Raw genomic sequence first — 16642 nt, 5'->3', positions numbered from 1 at the left:
GTTAACCTAAAGGATACAACCATGAAAAAGAAGTAAGGATCTTGCCCTTATTCTCTCCCAGAGCTACTTACCTAGAGAGAGAAGTAACTGGCAACTAAGTAATAACATAGGTTGGAAAAGGACAGGGCACTGTGGCTGCCTATAAGGGGCTCCTGCAAGCTGCCCATGGGTTTTAGTGAAGGCTTCTAGGAGACACCAATGTGTAATCCAAGTCCTGAAGGCTCATCAGGCTAGGTAGGGTAATCCTAGATGAGGGCTGGAGAGGGTCCAGGCAGAGGAAAACTGTCTTAGCTGAGAAGGGGACTGAGTTCCAGGTAAACGGCTCACTTTGGGTCTCCCAAAGTCAGAATCCAGGTCCTTAGTGCCTCAGAAGCTGCCTGGGGTCCAGGGCCATGTTGGCCTCCTCACCCCTAAGAACCTCTCTGCATCAGAGGAGAGGAGCAGGCAGTGAGGCCTGTACAGGTTAACTGCTGGGCCCACAAGGGCCTTCTCTCTGAGAATTCTCTTCCTTCAAATGGATCTCAAGTGTTTTAGGGTCATTTGGAGAGCAGCTAAGTCACTGAACAGAAGACATGTGTTACTTGTCCCGACTTCCCAGGGCAGAGTGGACGGCTTGGTCAGGAGGAGTAGGGGGCTCAGAGGATCGTCCACAAGAGACAGTCTCTCATTTGTGTTTCCTGTTTCCATCTTTGAGGCTCTAGAGTTTGACTCAACAGAGGTTTTCCAGCCAAGTGTGTTACACAGATCGGCTTCATCACCATGTTCTTCCTCAGGAAACAGGCCAAAATGAGCACTAGAGAAGGCTTGAAGAATAAAGATGAGGAGAAGTCACCAAAAGGCAGCCAGGGCACAGAGTGGGCAAAGGGAGGGACAGTCCCTGCTGCTGTGTACAAGGTGTGGTGGGTGCTGTGGTTTAGGAACCATCTGACATTCTAACACCTGCAGATGGCTCTCCGACCTGCTTCTTCCTTTCCCCACACTCTGTATCCCTTAGTTATTGTCCCAGAGTGTTAAATAATTTCTAAAAGTATTAGCCTAGGCAACCACCATGTCCCAGGGGAAGTCTGTTTCAAGGCAGTGGGTAGGAGACACATCCTATGGGACAAGAATGATGAGTTCTGGATTAAGAGTCTGAAGGAGCCCTGGGTTTTAGTTCGGTCTTTGACACTAGGATTGACCTCAGGAAATCACATCCTCTCTCTGGGCCTTGACCCCCTTGTCTAGAAGATGAGTGGTTGGATATCACCTAAGTTGCCAACACTCTGAGGTTTTAAGTTGACTGTCTTGTTGACTGAAGAAACCCTCAGGAAATAGGAAAATGGGGAAAGCCTGTGGGGTGGGGCCTGCACAGAGAAGCAAGCTGAGAGAAGTGAGCAGCTCTGAGGAATCAGTGACATCTTGGGAGGAAGCCAAACACGAATCTTCTGGAAGGGAAGGATTCAGCTTGCGGCCAAGCTAGGGCTGCTTACCTCCAATCCCTGCTATTTAATGTGGCCTGCAGGACCTCGGAGGGTACTGGAAAGGATGCTGGCCTCCTAGGAGTCTGTCAGGAAAGTGCCCCTGCTCTGAGTTCTCATCTGTGGCTCATTTGCTCAGCCTGAATGAGGTGTGCCAGGCTGAGGATGGATGGCCAGGTCCCCTGCTGCCCTGTGGACCCACAAGCTTCCCTCCATGAGCATGACTTGCCATGTGGCATTGATCCCTGGGCAGCTGAACAGCAGGAAGCACAAACACCTCCCACTGCCCTAGAAAACTCAGCTGCAGGGTCTCCAGACCCAGGGGTGGGAGCTATGTCCTTCTTCAGAACCAAAGAGCAGCACCACACAGGCTGATCCTGCCCCTTCAGGGGAGGGGTGGAAAAGGAGCAAATTCAGTGTCTATGTGGAAGCTGAGAGTGGAGGATCTTGGGTAGAAGTGGATGCTTCTGGCTGCAAGCCTGGTGAACACGGCTTCCTCCCCCAGAGTCTGAGCCTGAAGTTCAAAGAGTATTCAGGTGGCAAAGATCTGCCTGGGCAGACAAAGTTGTGCACCAGAGGGAAAGCAGCCAGAGAACCAGCTGTGCCACCACACCCCTTCCTTCTTGGAGCATTTCATTCAGAAATTGGTAAGCAGCAGCCCCCTCCCCCCGCCCCCACTGACCCTCCTCTCTGGGCTTGTCATATATGCCCTCCGCACACAGAGGTCTAGGCCTGACTCTTTGATTATCTCACCACGCCAGCCTCTAATTAGCTAAGAGCAAGGATTCCAGAACTGGAGCCGGGCCATTAGGGGTTTCATCACAACATAAGGGCTGAGATTCAAGGGGCTGACTGGTAAGGGGTTAAATTGGTGGGCTGAGCCCCCTTGCAGCCCCAAAGTCTTTGGTGCCCAGGAGGCTCCTGCAGCATAAATTAATGACTGAGACCCTCAGGTTTCTATATGTCTTCACTACCCACTTGGCTCTGTATCTGCTCAGCGAGATGCCTCAGAACAAGAGTTCCTTGGGCAGCCATGGGCCAAGGACATGGCAGAGGAGCAAGGGTGGAGGAAGATGGAAGCTATGAGGGTAAGAGTTTCCAGTGGTGGGAAGCACACCTCACTGGCTCAAAGGTCATGGTAGAGTGGCAAGTCAGAGGCTGCGCTAGCTAAGCAGTCAGGACCAGGAATAACTGTCTGGACCCTGGCTCTGTCTCCACGTAGCTTGAAGGAGTCTCTTTCCCCCTTGGGGGGCATCTCATCTTTCTTGACTGTAATATAAAGAGTCCAGGTTAGATCTAGGATGGCAAATGGGTGCCATCCCACTTGCCAGCTCCAATTGCTGGTTACCGGCTGCCTGGAGTGCCATACTGAGGCTTCTGGGGAGTCTGCCATTGGCGGGGAATTTCTGTGATTGATTAGCAATGTCTGCTTTGGGTGACTAAGAAGGTTCATTCCACTTTATTATTTTGTTGTTGTTACTGTTTTTATTATGAGCTAATAATTGAGCTCTCACGATGTGAGTGAGTGGTTCTGTTTTAGTTGTTTACAACAACCCTGTGAAGTAGGTACTATTACTGTGATCAACACAGAGCACAGCTGGTAAGTAGGGAAATGGAATTCTGACCCAAGCAACCTGGCCCTGAGCCTTATGCTCTTCCCCACGGTGGTACATCACCTGTCACTGGTGATTCCTCAAGTTCCTACCACTTCTGACAACCTATAGTTCTGTCAAGGCCAAGTGGGAGGGAGCAGCAGACGCCTGCAGATAGGAGAAACACAAATGGAATGGTGGGGTTGGGGCTGGAGGTCAGGCTCGCAGGAGACCAGGCACCTAACAAGGGACTGGCGCTCGGCCTCATCCTGGGCGCTTTTATATGCTTCCTCCAACTTGGCAAGCTGAGGACCAGCAGGTGGCAGCACCTGGCAGGGTGAGCGAGAGCAGAGGGCAGATCCTGACTTGGCACGGAAGTCCTTCAGGGATCAGACAGCCCAGATGTCGAGGAAAGCAAGGACAAAGGAGGGTGTGCAGGAAGGCTATCCAAGGGCCAGGAGGAAGAAAGCCCGAGCCTCAGACCCACAGGGAGCTCCCATGGCCAATGCTTTAGTTCCACCCGCAGCGTGAGCCTCTCAGCTTGCATTTCATGGTGCCTGCTGTGGGCTTTTTTTTCCTCCACTCTGGGAGAATGACTAACTTTAAGGACTAAAAAAAAAAGTGTTTTGATTACACTGCCTTTTTACCAACTGGGAGCATTAGTCACCGTGGATTGCTGCAGATAACGGGGAAGGCGAGCATCATCCCCCTCCTCCCCCTCCTTCTCCCTGATTAGCTCACAGAAGCCAAGGAGGAGACATGAGTGAGAAAGAGTGCACCCAGCAGGAGAAACAGTGCCCCTGGACAACACGTGTCCCAGGCATCATTCCCAGGGCAGCCCCCTGATGGCTTCACCTGTAGTAGGAGGCACCCCTAGAAAGAACTGGCAGGGGGAGCATTGAGCCCATGCTCCCTGGGGTCTGAGTTGGCTCCAGGTGGCTGTTCCTCCAGGTGGGTCCAGGGTACACCTGGAAGGGGGAAGACAGAGGGAAGCCACTGGAGACACAGCCCCTGAGGTGGGGCATTGGTGGCTGAGGAGGATGAGGGAGCCCACGATGGCTGTGACACAGGGCTGGGGCCCAGGCTGTGGTGGGGCTAGACAGTTGCTGCCTAGGGCTGGGGCCTCAGAGCTCAGCCTGGGGTTGAGCAGTTCCTGCAGGTGGGGACAGTCCCACTTTCCATGCCCCATACTCCAGCATTCTCCCTTCCTCTCCATCCTCAAGGCGGCAGTATCGGGCACCTTGCATGGCCTTCTTTGCTCCTGCCTTGGTGCCGATGGGGCAGAGGAGCCAAAGCGCTCTCCCGGTCTGTCCTGTTGTCCTGGGTGCCAGCGATGGGAGCTCTGCACCTCTCTGGGGAAGGCACTAAGGCAGGGAGGGTTGAAGCTGGGCCGTATGAGGGACAGGACGGCCCTGCGAATTCTGTTCTTTTGGCTCAGCCCTTTGGCCCATTCTCCCCACCTGGGAAGAAGGAATTTGTCTGAATGGCCCTTCAACTGGCCAGCCACTCATGGATATCCATGTAAAGAGTCCCAAAGATGAGGACAGATAACCTTTGGATTATATTAGTAAAGGAGAAGAAACACTTTTATTTCTACATTTCCCAAGATCAAAGCTACTTCATCTTGATTTTGCTGTTGCTGATTCTCTTACAAAAACCAAAATGTCCCCTGGTGCTGGGTGTTCTATGACCGCGAGGAGCTTATATGGCATCACCTCAGAGCAGACAGGGTTGCAAGAAGGAGAAGTCCCGAGGGAGGTCCCTCTCATCCCGTGGAGGATGTCCAGGCACTGGGGTTGCTGTGTGGGTTGTCCCATCAGCCCTGGCATGTCTTTTCCGAGTGTGGCAAAGTTGGCTTCCTCATGTTCCCCACCCCCATTGTCTGCTCTTTGCAGCTCTCCATAATAATAACCATCATTGTGGAGTGTTACTGGTGCTGGGTGAAGCATGTGACATGTATTCAATAATATATTCTTTTTTTTTTTTTAAGATTTTATTTTAGAGAATCTCCATACCCAACGTGGGTCTCAAACTCACAGCACCAAGATCAAGAGTCACCACGCTTTACCGACTGAGCTAGCCAGGCGCCCTAAGATAATGTATTCTTCATAGTAACTTGATGAGGCAGCTCCTCTGAGGATCCTTTTTATAGATGAGGAAACCAAGGCTGAACGAATTGCCCAAGGTCGTAGAGTTGGCCAAGTGACAATGACAGGTGTTTAAAACCAGGTTATGTAAACTGCCTTGGAGTAGAAAAGAAAGTAGCAAAGTGGGGGGTCAGTGGGGGGAGCTGGCATTTATAGGAGACTCACTCACATACCATCTCATTAACCCTTGCTGTCTCCCTAAAGAAGGACAATGAACTTGTTGGTCTTGGTCACAGGAGAGCCTGGGATGGTCAAACAGAAGTCCTTGCTGCAAAGCCCGTACTCCGGCTGTGGTACCGCCCAGAGGTCGGCTTGCAGCCAGGAGGGGTGCCCAATGATATCAGACCAGTACAGGGAGGACAGGCTTTGAGCTGATTGTGGGTGATACAGTAGCCTTAGGACTTTTGTCCCCTGGCTGGGATAGCCCTCCACCCTCAGCCAAAGCCACAGGGTGCTCCAGGTGAGCACAGACCCCAGGAGAGCATGGGTTGCCTAGGGAATCCTTGCAGATCCCACATGCGGTGAGAGCAGATCTAGGGAGTGGGGAGGACTGCCCTAGCCTGACCTTGTTCCAGGCCTGGCTGCCCAGTGTCCGCCCCCTGCTGCTGCGGCCGAGACAGCCCCCAGACACCGGCAGGGCAGGTGGCAATTATCCCTGGGCACTGATTACACTGCGGGGCCAGCCAAAGCCCCAAATAGCCCAGCAGCTCAGCCTGGCACAGGGAGTGGAGAGGGGGGAGGAGAAGGGTCCTGCTGGAGAAGATCGGGCAGGACCAAAGGGGTGCATGGGGAGGATGTGTTTGGAAGGACCGTGGGGGTAGAGAGGGCATCACATCAGGGGTTCTGCCTTTTGGGCAGTCGAGCACACTCAAAGAAAGAGATGGGGTCTTCACTGTAGCAGGCCAACCCAGAGAAGCGGGTCAGTGGATGGGGCGGACACCACTACTCTAGCCTTTCAGAGGGTACATCTGCAGTGAGAAGGTGGTGCCCAGCAAGAAGGGTCATATAGAAAGGGTCTCATTGCCCTGCAAGAGGAACCAGCGGTGCCACTGAGGCCAGGCCAGTGTACCTCCAGTCCTAGCCTGCTCTATCTCTGGACCGATCAGGAAAGAATTCTTAAAGAAGGCTCACAGTGCCCAGGAAGAGAGGCTAAGGGAGGGTGTGGAGCGTGCGGGGGCTCGGGGGGCACAGATTCCCGCTGCCTCAGAGGGCCAGGCCGAGGTCTCGGTGCTGCCTAGGCATTAGCCCCTCTTCCAACCTCTTCCCCTGCCTTGGAGGACATTGTAACCACCCCCACCCCCACCCCCCAGGACCCCAGGACCCTTCCCTCAGGGCAGTCTTCAAGCAGTAACAAAGGCAAGCAGCAGTGGACTTTGGAGACTGGAACCCTGGGGGGCGGGGCGGCCCTGAGCCCTTGGGATGGGGTGCCTGGCGAAAGTAGTCAGGGCAAGGAGCCCTGGCTTCTCGCCCCTTCATTTCTAACTGTTCTCCCCACTGCCACATATCTGAGGTGTTAGGGAAGCTTGAGACCTGTGGGGCCCGTGCCTCCACAGCACAGGCTGGGGGAGGTAGCCATGGGGAGCGGGCTGGGCCTCAAGGCACTCAGGTGCAATGAGCGGCAGGTTCCTTTGCGGGCCTCTCTGATCCACCACCCCAACCTGGATCTGGCATCTTTAGAGGCTTGCTTCTTGGAGGCATTCAGCCTGAACGCTTCGAACGGCTGAATGGGAGGAGGCGCTGGATGGAAACAAAATGGACAAAGAGAAATATACCTCCAGCCGTGCATACCGTTTTCCTTCTTGTTTAAGGATAGATTCTCCTGTGTTGACCCCCCTCCCCCACTTTGAGAGTCTGCAACCACTGTGATTTCCCCTCCAGTCAGCCAAGGGAGGGGGCTGAGCTGCTGGTCCCTCCCCCACACCCAGAAGCTATAGCTGAGGGCAAACCAGGGCAGAGTTGTTCCCGGTATTTGCCAACTCCGGGACCAGGCAGGGCAAAAAGCTGGTGTCCCGGAGGTCTCTGCCTGAGACACTCACAGGGATCCACGGTGCCCAGTGTCTGCGCGCCTGCCCTCCCCACCGTGGGACCTGGCGCCCCTCTGGCAGCACCTGCTTGAAAGCCACCTGTGAGTTCTCCGGACCGGGTCAGAGAAGGAGACCGCCAGTGGCTCCAAACCACCTCTCCCAGCAACTCTGCTCATCCAAATAAGATAGGGAAAAGGCAGTGGGAGGAAATGATAGTTTCATGGTTATTTTCAGAAAGGAAACAAAAAAAAAAAAATGCAAACAGGAGCACACCCTGCATTTTGGTGCAAAATCTAGGAGTCTCAGGGAAAAGAACCGACAGTGCTTCCTCCTTCTTGTCCCCTCACCAGATGCTGGGAAGGGGCTGCCTGGGCTGCTTTTCCTCCTAGGGAAGGGAAAGGGGTGAGAGGCTTAGGGAGCAGACCACAGAGACCCTTCCCACAAAGGCAGGCTGGGCAACTGGAGAGCTGGGAAATTCTGGAGCTGAGGCTTGTAAGGCACAGTGGCTTGTGTAGGATTGGTGGGCCGGGAGGGTGTGTTCCAGGAGCATAGCACAGAAAGAGAACGGAGAGGGGGAGGGGAAGCTGGGGAGCCTGGGCTGTGGGAGAATTGAGCGGGGGCTGCGTGTGTTTGTGCAGGGGGCACACACACAGATGGGGGGCTGTGCAAGCTGGGCCGCACCCAGAGGGGACTGCCCAGGGCCCCACCGGCACCAGAAGGCTGTGCCTTCCTGTCCCCAGGGGGAAACTGGGCTGTGTTCTGTATCCTCTAGATTTCCTGGCTAATGTGGGGAGGGTACAGAGGGAAGCGGTGACCTGACTCTCTGGGAGCTTTTTCTCAGGGGTTTTGTTGGACTTGTTTGCAGACCTTTACAGGACAGCCTGCAGAGGCCCGAAGGTAGGAGGATGGGGACAGGAGAGAGGTAGGAGCCGAGGACAGCTGGTACACGGGGAAGAGGGGCATGGTGAACTAAGAATCCCATGTGGTGGCAGATGAGGTGTTCTAGAGCAAGGGTGAGAAAGAGCTGAGGGTGAGCAGACCTAAGAAAACTGGAAGGAGGCCTCAGGAAGGCAGCTGGCCCGGTGTCCCGTCTGAGGCGGGAGCAGTGTTACTATTCCCATCTTATGGAAGTGTCAGCCGAGGCCCAGAGAGGTTAGTCGTGGAGTCCAAGTTTCCATGACTAGCCAGAGAAGGAGCTGGGGTGGAGAGATGGGCGGGAAGCAAACTCAGGGCATCTGTTGGGTGGTGTAGTTGGTGATGGGGGGGACAATAGTGCTGAGGACATAGGAGTGCCCACCAGGCACTGTTCCAGGGAAGACAAAGTCAGGCCAAATACCAGGAAAATCCTGGTCCCAAGAGGCCTGTGGGGGCCTCGGAGGCTCCCCACGTGGAAGGGATGAAGCCTTCCCTCCCAGCTTGCTAAACCAGACCAAGCCCTGGGACCTGGAAGGGTTGGGGAGGAGATGGAGGTAATGACTCAACCCATCCGACACAGGCTTGACCTAGGGGTGGTTGGGTAACCCAGCAGACGCTCCAATGTGGGGAGGGATGGAATAAATGGGTGATGCTCAAGATAAAGGAGAGAAGGCAGCTGGCAGGGAGGGGCCGGTGGTTCCGGGCAGCCTGCTTGGGAGGAGGATGGGGGGAAGCGCGCTCGGATTTTGGGGATGGGAGGAATGAATGAGGTTTCAGGACATCTTGGGAGGCCTCTCCTGAGATGAGGCCCCTGTAGGAGAGGCAGAGGCTCTTGGGGGCTAATATCCCAAAACAGAGGATGCCTAGAAGTAAGAATTCCCAGGGTGGAGGCCTAAAGGCAGAACTCTGAGTTCTCCACAATCCCACAGTTCCCTCCCCAGGGCAGTGGCTCTGTTCAGGAGCCAGCCACCCTCTGGCGCCTTCCAGTCCATGGACCCGGGGCTGATCCGTGCACCACAGGCCACAGGTCCCAGACCAGGGGACCTCACTAAATGGCATCTTATACATATTTGGCTTAGGCCAGGAAGCCAGTAGGGATGGAAAGAGGTCAGAGCTTCTGAGCAGCGGCAGGTAGGATCAAGTTTGGGTCCAGGAGGACACGAACAGAGACCTTTTCTTGTCCTGCCCCTGCTGGGCTGGGGCTCATCCCCCAGCTATGAGGTGGAGGGGTGGGTCTTGTGTGCACAGGGTCCTGGGACCTCCAAGGTCCCAGGTCCCAAGGTCCCATCTAAGCTTGAAGAGCCATATGGATTCGCCCCTAGCACCACTCACTTTTCTGATGGGAACTTTAAGACCCGGAGGGGGACTATGGCTTTGCAAACATCATATAGCTTTGTCCAAATATCAAAGTCAAGATCAGGAGCCATGGACTGGTACCATGGTACCATGCACCATGGTACTCCTGGTGCAGTGCAGGATTACCATATAGGAGTCCCAGAGATGTACAGCTGTTTGATGATATTCATTCTCATTGGAGGAAGATTTCAGACCCAGAAGGTACGGTTTCTAACAGTGCGGCAGGGATCATTTCTGGGCTTGTCACCTCTGACCCATATGAACCTATATAGTTTTCTCATCTGACTTAGTAAGAAGAGTGACTTTAGTTTAGACCTGGCTCCCAGCTCTGCCTAGAATATCTGCCTGGAATATTCACCTGTAGAAGGAGAAAAGTGTTCCTCAACACTCTTCTTCAGGCTTCTGGGACAGGATAGCTCTCTTTCATAATTTTACATTGCAGCAGACCTCTCAACAGCCATGTAGAATAGGGGTATTAACCCCATTCTACAGATGGGAGAACAGAGGCTTGGCCAGGTTATGAGACTGACTTGGTCATATCTCACATCTCTTGGTCTGATATGGTTAACACAGAGAGAAAAGCGATGCTGGGGCCAAAGCTAGAGCTTTGGTCTTTTGGCTGAGAGGTCTGAGCTCTCCAGTCAATAGCAAAGGAGAAGGAAGTGGATGGGTTGAGGGAAGGAAAGCAGAGGTTTGTGTTTGGAATTGTGGAAGTAGGACTCTAAGTGCCCAAAGAGAAGAGGATGTGCGGTAGCCTTTCCTTGCAGCTCACCGTCTCAGGTCCTGGACTGAGGAACAGGCAGGGAGGTCAGCCAGAGGGATGCTCTGTGCAGACCAAGGAGAATCAGAAGATGGATCTCCCAACATATGCCCTCCCCCAGCCCTGGAGCAAGAAGAAGCTACCAGAATATAACACAGGGAAGTGTCATCTGGGTTGGACAACCTCCACCAAGCCAGCTGGGCATTCTCCAGAGATGCCAAGCTGCTGTGTTGCTTCCTGGGGCCCATGGGCCACTGGGACTTTCTTTTCCTTCTCAGGGAAAGCGATAAGAGAGTGAGCAGCCCCACAGGGCACCAGGTGAGCATCCTGGGGTTGATCCACTCTACCTAGAGTCCAATGGGATAATTTACGAAGAGACCTTTGCTCAGCGCTTGGCATGTAGTGAGTGCCCAGTACCTTGGTGGTTTCATTATGATTGAGAGACACGTAAGAGGACTTTCTGAGACCCTCTGGGAAGTTTCCTTCCTCCCGACCCTTGATCTGCCAGGCTCTGATTTAGGTGTCTTTCTATCAAAGACCACCATCACAGGATATCGAAACCATCTGTTTATGTGTCTGCCTCTCCCGGGACAGAAGGGAAGACCCTCGAGGGCAGGGGCAGTGTCCTGTTCATGTTCACCTTTGTATTGCCTGCGACTCCTCCTAGCCCCATGGACAGGCACGCACCTGACTCCATACAGTTTTGCTGAATTAATGGCTGAGCGAATGACATGTGAAGAAGCCCTGGATGGTGGCAAGTTGCTGGGGAAAGACAGACACTGAGGGGGGCTTTTGGAAAGACATGACATGGAAGACCAAAAAAAAAGGAGGAGGGAAGAAATTTCTCTTTTCCAAATGAAATTTCTTGGACAAGTCTATAGATACAATGCCACAGCGCCAGGATTTGCAGTGAGCTCATGGTGAGGTATACAGTGGACCAAGTGATTTGGGGGCTGTCCCATCTCGTAAATTCAAGGCTTGGGGTAGGGGTGAGAATATGACCGTATTGGAGGAACCTGGCCAGCTGCCAGCTCTTTGCCAAGGCAGGAAACATGGCCAGTCCAGCCATAGATGGAGGAAGCTGGCTCCGCAGGAGCAATTTCTGAGAGCCGAGGCCCAGGGGGAGTCCCATTCTGAGACTGGGCAGCAGGAAGAGGCATCCATCTTATTAGGGACTCAGCAGTAGGACAAATGTCAACAGGAAGAGAAAGGGTTCTCAGGCTGGGGTTCTTGAAGGAGGCAGTTCTTTCTCTCCTTGGCCAAACCAGGGTTTAGGAATCATCACTGGCCTCTGAGAGGACATAAAAGTAAGGTTAAGAAGATCGCCGCAGGGATCGGTGCAGGGAGGGGGAGTGTTGAGGCCAGAGAGGAGAGGCAGCCTGGGCAGAGGGAGAGGGCCTGGCAGCCTCACATAGACCCTGCTTTCTCCCCTTCTTCCTGTGGCTGAACCCTTTCCTCTCTTCTTTCTACCACTCTGGCCCCATGTGGCTGCTTGAATAGTTCAAGAATACCACCACCAGGACCTTATACTTGCTGTCCCTTCTTGCCCAGATGTCCACATGGCCACCTCTGGCACTTCCTGCATCTGTACAAAGGCCCCCTCCCAGTGAGGCCACCCTAGAACACCCTACATCACTGTAACCCCCTCCCCAGCACTTCTCATTCTGATTGCTCTGCAGTATTTTTCCTCTATAGCACATATCACAATCCAACATACGTGTTTGTTTTTTACCTGCTTCTGCCCTGGAGAAGGGAAGCTTTGTGAATGGAAGGATTCTTTGTTCACTACTATATCCCTCAACAAATAGTTACTAAATAAATGAAGCAATCAGCAGCTTTCCATGGGACCTCCCACTGATAGTCTGAATCTGAGATCCTGGCTCTTCCTTTATTGGATGTGATCTTGGAAAAGTCACAGAACCTCTGGAGGCCTCCCCCCCTCCACTTTTTTTTTTTACTTGGAAAAGAGGGTGTTAGACTCAGTGGCCTCTTAAGGTCCCTTATGACTCTACAAATGCAGGGGAACCCACCTAAGGGGATGGGATGAGGTAAGGGCCCTGATGTCCATGATTCTCTCATAGAACATCACTGCCATTAAAGCTCTGGATGGCGCTTCTGCTCCTAAACTAGGGTTGGGCAGGGGCAGTTCCATCAGCCCTGAGGCTGGAAGCTGAGAACTGGCCAGAAGGCTGAGGTCAAGGATGGATGACTAAGAACAAGCCTCAGATCCAGAGAGAGGGACAGACGGGAGGAACTGGGGCTGCTGTGTTTTATTTAAATCCCTGATAAGGATCAGGAAGCAGGCAACAGCCCAATGACACATTAATTAACTTTGCAGATGATACTGCATCAGGAAGGTGTTACATCCACCCATCTAAGTGAGAGAGACAAGAGGACCTCGGATGGGGTCAGGAGCCAGCCAGGAAATGGCAACAATGAACAGCAGCTGCGGCCGGGAGTGGACAGGACTTGTGTCCTCTGGGCGGATTGGGGTGGGGTCGAGAGGATCCATTTTCAGAATACAGATGTCCAGTGGAGGGCTGGAGTTGGAGGCGGGTGGTGAAGACACGTAGGTTCCCTTGACTGTATTTGAGTTTGGGTACAGACCCTTGGTGGAGACAGAGACTTCTTTCTTGCATCTGTGTTTGGAGGATGGGGAAAGGGGACAGGGTAAGGGACAAGGAAGATAAGTAACATTTGTGGAGCACCCACAATGAACCAGGCATCATACACATTGCCTCATTTGACTCTACAACAGCAAAGCTAAGACAGGAGGAAACTGAGGTTTAGAGAGACTAAGAAACTTGTCAAAGGTCACACTGTAAGCAAGTGGCAGAGTTGAGATTCAGATCTAAGACGGAGGTGGAGATTCCAAAGCGGGCTCAGGGCCCCAAGGGAAAAGCCAAGTAGCTGCTGGGTTATCACAGCACCTCTCAATTTTCAGGATGGAGACCTGAGTAAGGAACAAGTGCCTCAAAGGAGACTTTCCTTAGTGCTCTTGGGTCACACAGGCACTGGAAGTTTTCTGCTTTCCTGCCTAGATGGCCTGACCTTCCTAAGCAGTGAGGAGAAGGGAACAAGGAGAAATGGAAGAACTTTAGGTACCTAGACAACCTGGAGGGGCAAAACACTGAGGAGCAGAAAGTGCTAGAACTCTTGCAGTGTGTGCTTGAGAAGAAGCCAATGTGCCTGGAGGCCCAGTTCTGTTCTGGTCACTAATCTCTCTTTGGTGGAGACAGGGACCTGATGTATCTGGGTAGGCAGCCACCCCAGAGAATACAGGTCCACAGACAAGGGTAACTTTCCCTGAGGAGGGTTGGGGTGTCCCCAGCTTCAGTAGTGTCAAACAAGTCTTTTCCTCCAGGGAGTTGAAGAATGGGAGCGTTCCTAAGACTGTAACTAGGAACTCAGTGGGTAACTCAAATAGGAACTCCATTCAGCTATTTACTGCATCAGAAAAGGCAGTCTGTTTCTGGTTAGGTCATGATGCCGCTGTGAAAGGCCAAGGTAAAGATGGCTGCGGGCCCTGGGCAGGCCTCACAGGGAGAGCCAGACTAAAGGATTAGTGATCACACTCCATGCAGAATGAGCGGGGCCCAGAGAACATCATTGGGGGAAATGATAGGATGGGACACTTGTAGAGTCTTAGAGGCCCTCCTGAAGGAGGAGACTGTAGGCAGAGGGTGGGCTGCCTGAGGTCCATGAGAAGCATTCTGAGGCCCAGAGAGTGACTTCCTTTGTCCTTTGTCCAGGACCTTGAGAGTAGAGGAAGATATCGGTATACCAGGGAAGCCCCATGTCTTGGTCCTACGAGAATGTGCTAGAAGCTTTCCTGGAGACAAGTCCAAGAAGGAGGATAGGCAACATTAAAGAAACCATATGGTGGCCAAACTCCCACCCAATCTAGAAGTGAGAACGTTTTGTTCAGTAGCCAGCACCGTCTAGAACCTCGTATTCTCTAATTCTTCTTGGTCGTGGCTTTGGGCCATGTTCTGTTTGCATTAGTTCCTTAGTAAGATTGCCCAGAAACCTTTCTTCTAGCCATCTGCATGTTTTCTGGAAGGGTAGAAATAATGTTTTCACACCCAGGTCAGTGGGCAGAAGAGCACTGTGCCCCCGGTGGCCAGCAGAGGTGGTGGCAGGTGGTGGTGTCCCAATTCCAGGAGCCAGACGAAGCAGCCATGTTGAGGATGGGGAATGAGGATCCTAGGCAAGCGAGTCAGGGTCTGGTCCCTTCCTGCCTTGGCGTGGACATGTCAGAGACTTTAGTGCAAGTTGGAGAAAGCCTCATCACACTGCCCCCAAACCTGGCCCACTTCTGTTCTTTCAGAGGCTGTGAAAATGATCAATTGTTGAAAATATGAGAGATGGGGTAGGAAGGAACCTTCAAGCAAAATGAATGGTGAAGTTTCAAAAGCTGGGATGTTGGGAGAAGCTGACAAGACCAGACATGTTTCTGGCCTCTGTGGATGACTGATGGAGCAGTGACTGTTCGTAGCATCATCCCAGGGGCTGGTATGGCCAAGGGGCTCTGAGATTCACTTGGCTCTTTCCTCTTCCTCTGGAGACCTCATTCCTCTCTGTGCACAAAGAATGGGTTTTCTAAAAAAGGACCACTTAGGATAGATTTAGGATTATGACCTATTTTGAAAACCTCATGGCACCTTTTAGAAAGTCATTTTCCCCCGGTCATTAAGATTTTGCCAGTATGATTCCCAGTCTTTGGGACACACAGAGGCCTCCTACTTTCCCTCTGCTTATTATCCCACGACACCAAGGGAGCCAATAAAGGCCAGGAAAGGGCAGCTCACAACCCCCTCACCTATGGCAGGCAAATTCTAGATTAGTAAAAGGGGGTTAGTAGCGACTGGCCATAAGCTACCACTTTGCTATAGTCAGAATCCACCTTGCTCTCCTTTTGATATACTTGAGAACAATACATAGACACACACTTATACACACTCATCACTACTGCCACCACCATTTAAAAACATACTCCATTCTTTGCCCTCACTTGTCACAAAGTATCTCATTTGTACCCAACCCTCTTTCGCTGAGTAAAATTTTGCAGAGTCATTGCCTTCAGTAAGCTGCTCCAGAGGTGTGTGTGTGTGTGTGTGTGTGTGTGTGTGTGTGTGTGAGAGAGAGAGAGAGAGAGAGAGAGAGAGAGAGAGATCTTTCCATTTCACCCCTCAACACCTTACAGGTTGCTTCAGACGGAGCTGTGCCTCTACCTCTTCTACACTTTTATGCTTGATTTTGCTTCAGGCAAAGCTTACATTGATCCTTTCTCATGATAGCTCCATCCAAGCCAAGGCTTTCCCTCTGCCATCTCCCCACTTCATCCCTAAGGTTGAGGGTTGAGTTTCCTCTCTCCATATTTACAAAACCCAGGCAGGTTGGGTTGCTGGTATGATGCTATCTGGGACAGTCTTATCTAGCTATAAAGTATGAATCAGAGATTACACCACACAGGGCTGGTGCCAGCCAGGCGGGCTGCCATATTGTCAAGTAACCCAGTGGTTGAACCAGGTTGGGTTGAGTAATATGCACCAATGGGAACTGAGTTTATTAATCATGCAGCATAGTACACTGTTGACGAAAGTGTAACTCTGAAGGCCTGATGTGATTGGAGAAGGTGCAGGTGGGGCTGGATGCTAACTATGAAGACACCCAGTGACGCTATCTTCCTCTGATAATATGCACTTGAAAAACACATAGAAATCTGGAAAGGAAATGTCTAGTTTAGCATAGAGGTGGATTATATGCTCAATCATTAGGACTTTTCAGCCATCTTGGATGCCCTTTGTTAACAAAGGATACCTCCTGGGGCTGTAGTTGTTTGGAATTCTGAAAGTTTCATGAGGTGAGAGAAGGGAATTCAAGATGGCAGCCAGTGACCTGGAATTGTGTGGGTGAGAAAATTTAAGATTCCATACTGCATTCTCTTTATTGATCTCTCACTTCAAAAACATTCTTTTCTAAGGCCACAGCCCACCACCTCCACCCTGGTCTGCCCTCAACTTCTTGGTAACTACAGCCAAACAGAAATACCACCCACATTTTTCAGTGTGATGGGCCTGACTGGGGCGGCAAGAGAAGTTCCTGTCACTGTATGGTTTCTTCAGGCATGGAGACACTGTCCCCCAGTTGCAACGTGGTGCTACATTTACATAGCCCAGGATCAGACACCAAGCCCCTAAGCTTCAATGAGGCAGATGATATGTGAAATACATGACACAGAAGCCCAAGTGAGTGAGTGTTTTAGAGGGCAGGTAGGAAGAAAGGGAGAAGATAGGACTGATCCGTCCAAAGACTGTTCTAGAACAAGTCTCAGGAGGATAGAGGATTCTAAAACCTAAAGGGAAATAAGGTGAGGGAGCAGGATGGA

At 52.1% G+C, this 16642-nt stretch overlaps 1 long non-coding RNA gene across 1 annotated transcript in view; it reads left to right on the top strand.

Moving 5' to 3' along the window:
• The window catches only part of LOC106981118 (uncharacterized), an 82748-nt gene that overhangs the window by 15245 nt on the left and 50861 nt on the right, over nt 1-16642 (top strand). The gene's annotated exons all lie outside the window — the stretch shown is intronic.

The sequence above is a fragment of the Acinonyx jubatus genome, chromosome B1 (genome assembly GCF_027475565.1).
Source record: "Acinonyx jubatus isolate Ajub_Pintada_27869175 chromosome B1, VMU_Ajub_asm_v1.0, whole genome shotgun sequence".
Taxonomy (NCBI): Eukaryota; Metazoa; Chordata; class Mammalia; order Carnivora; family Felidae; genus Acinonyx; species Acinonyx jubatus.
This window is presented reverse-complemented; position numbering and strand designations above follow the sequence as displayed.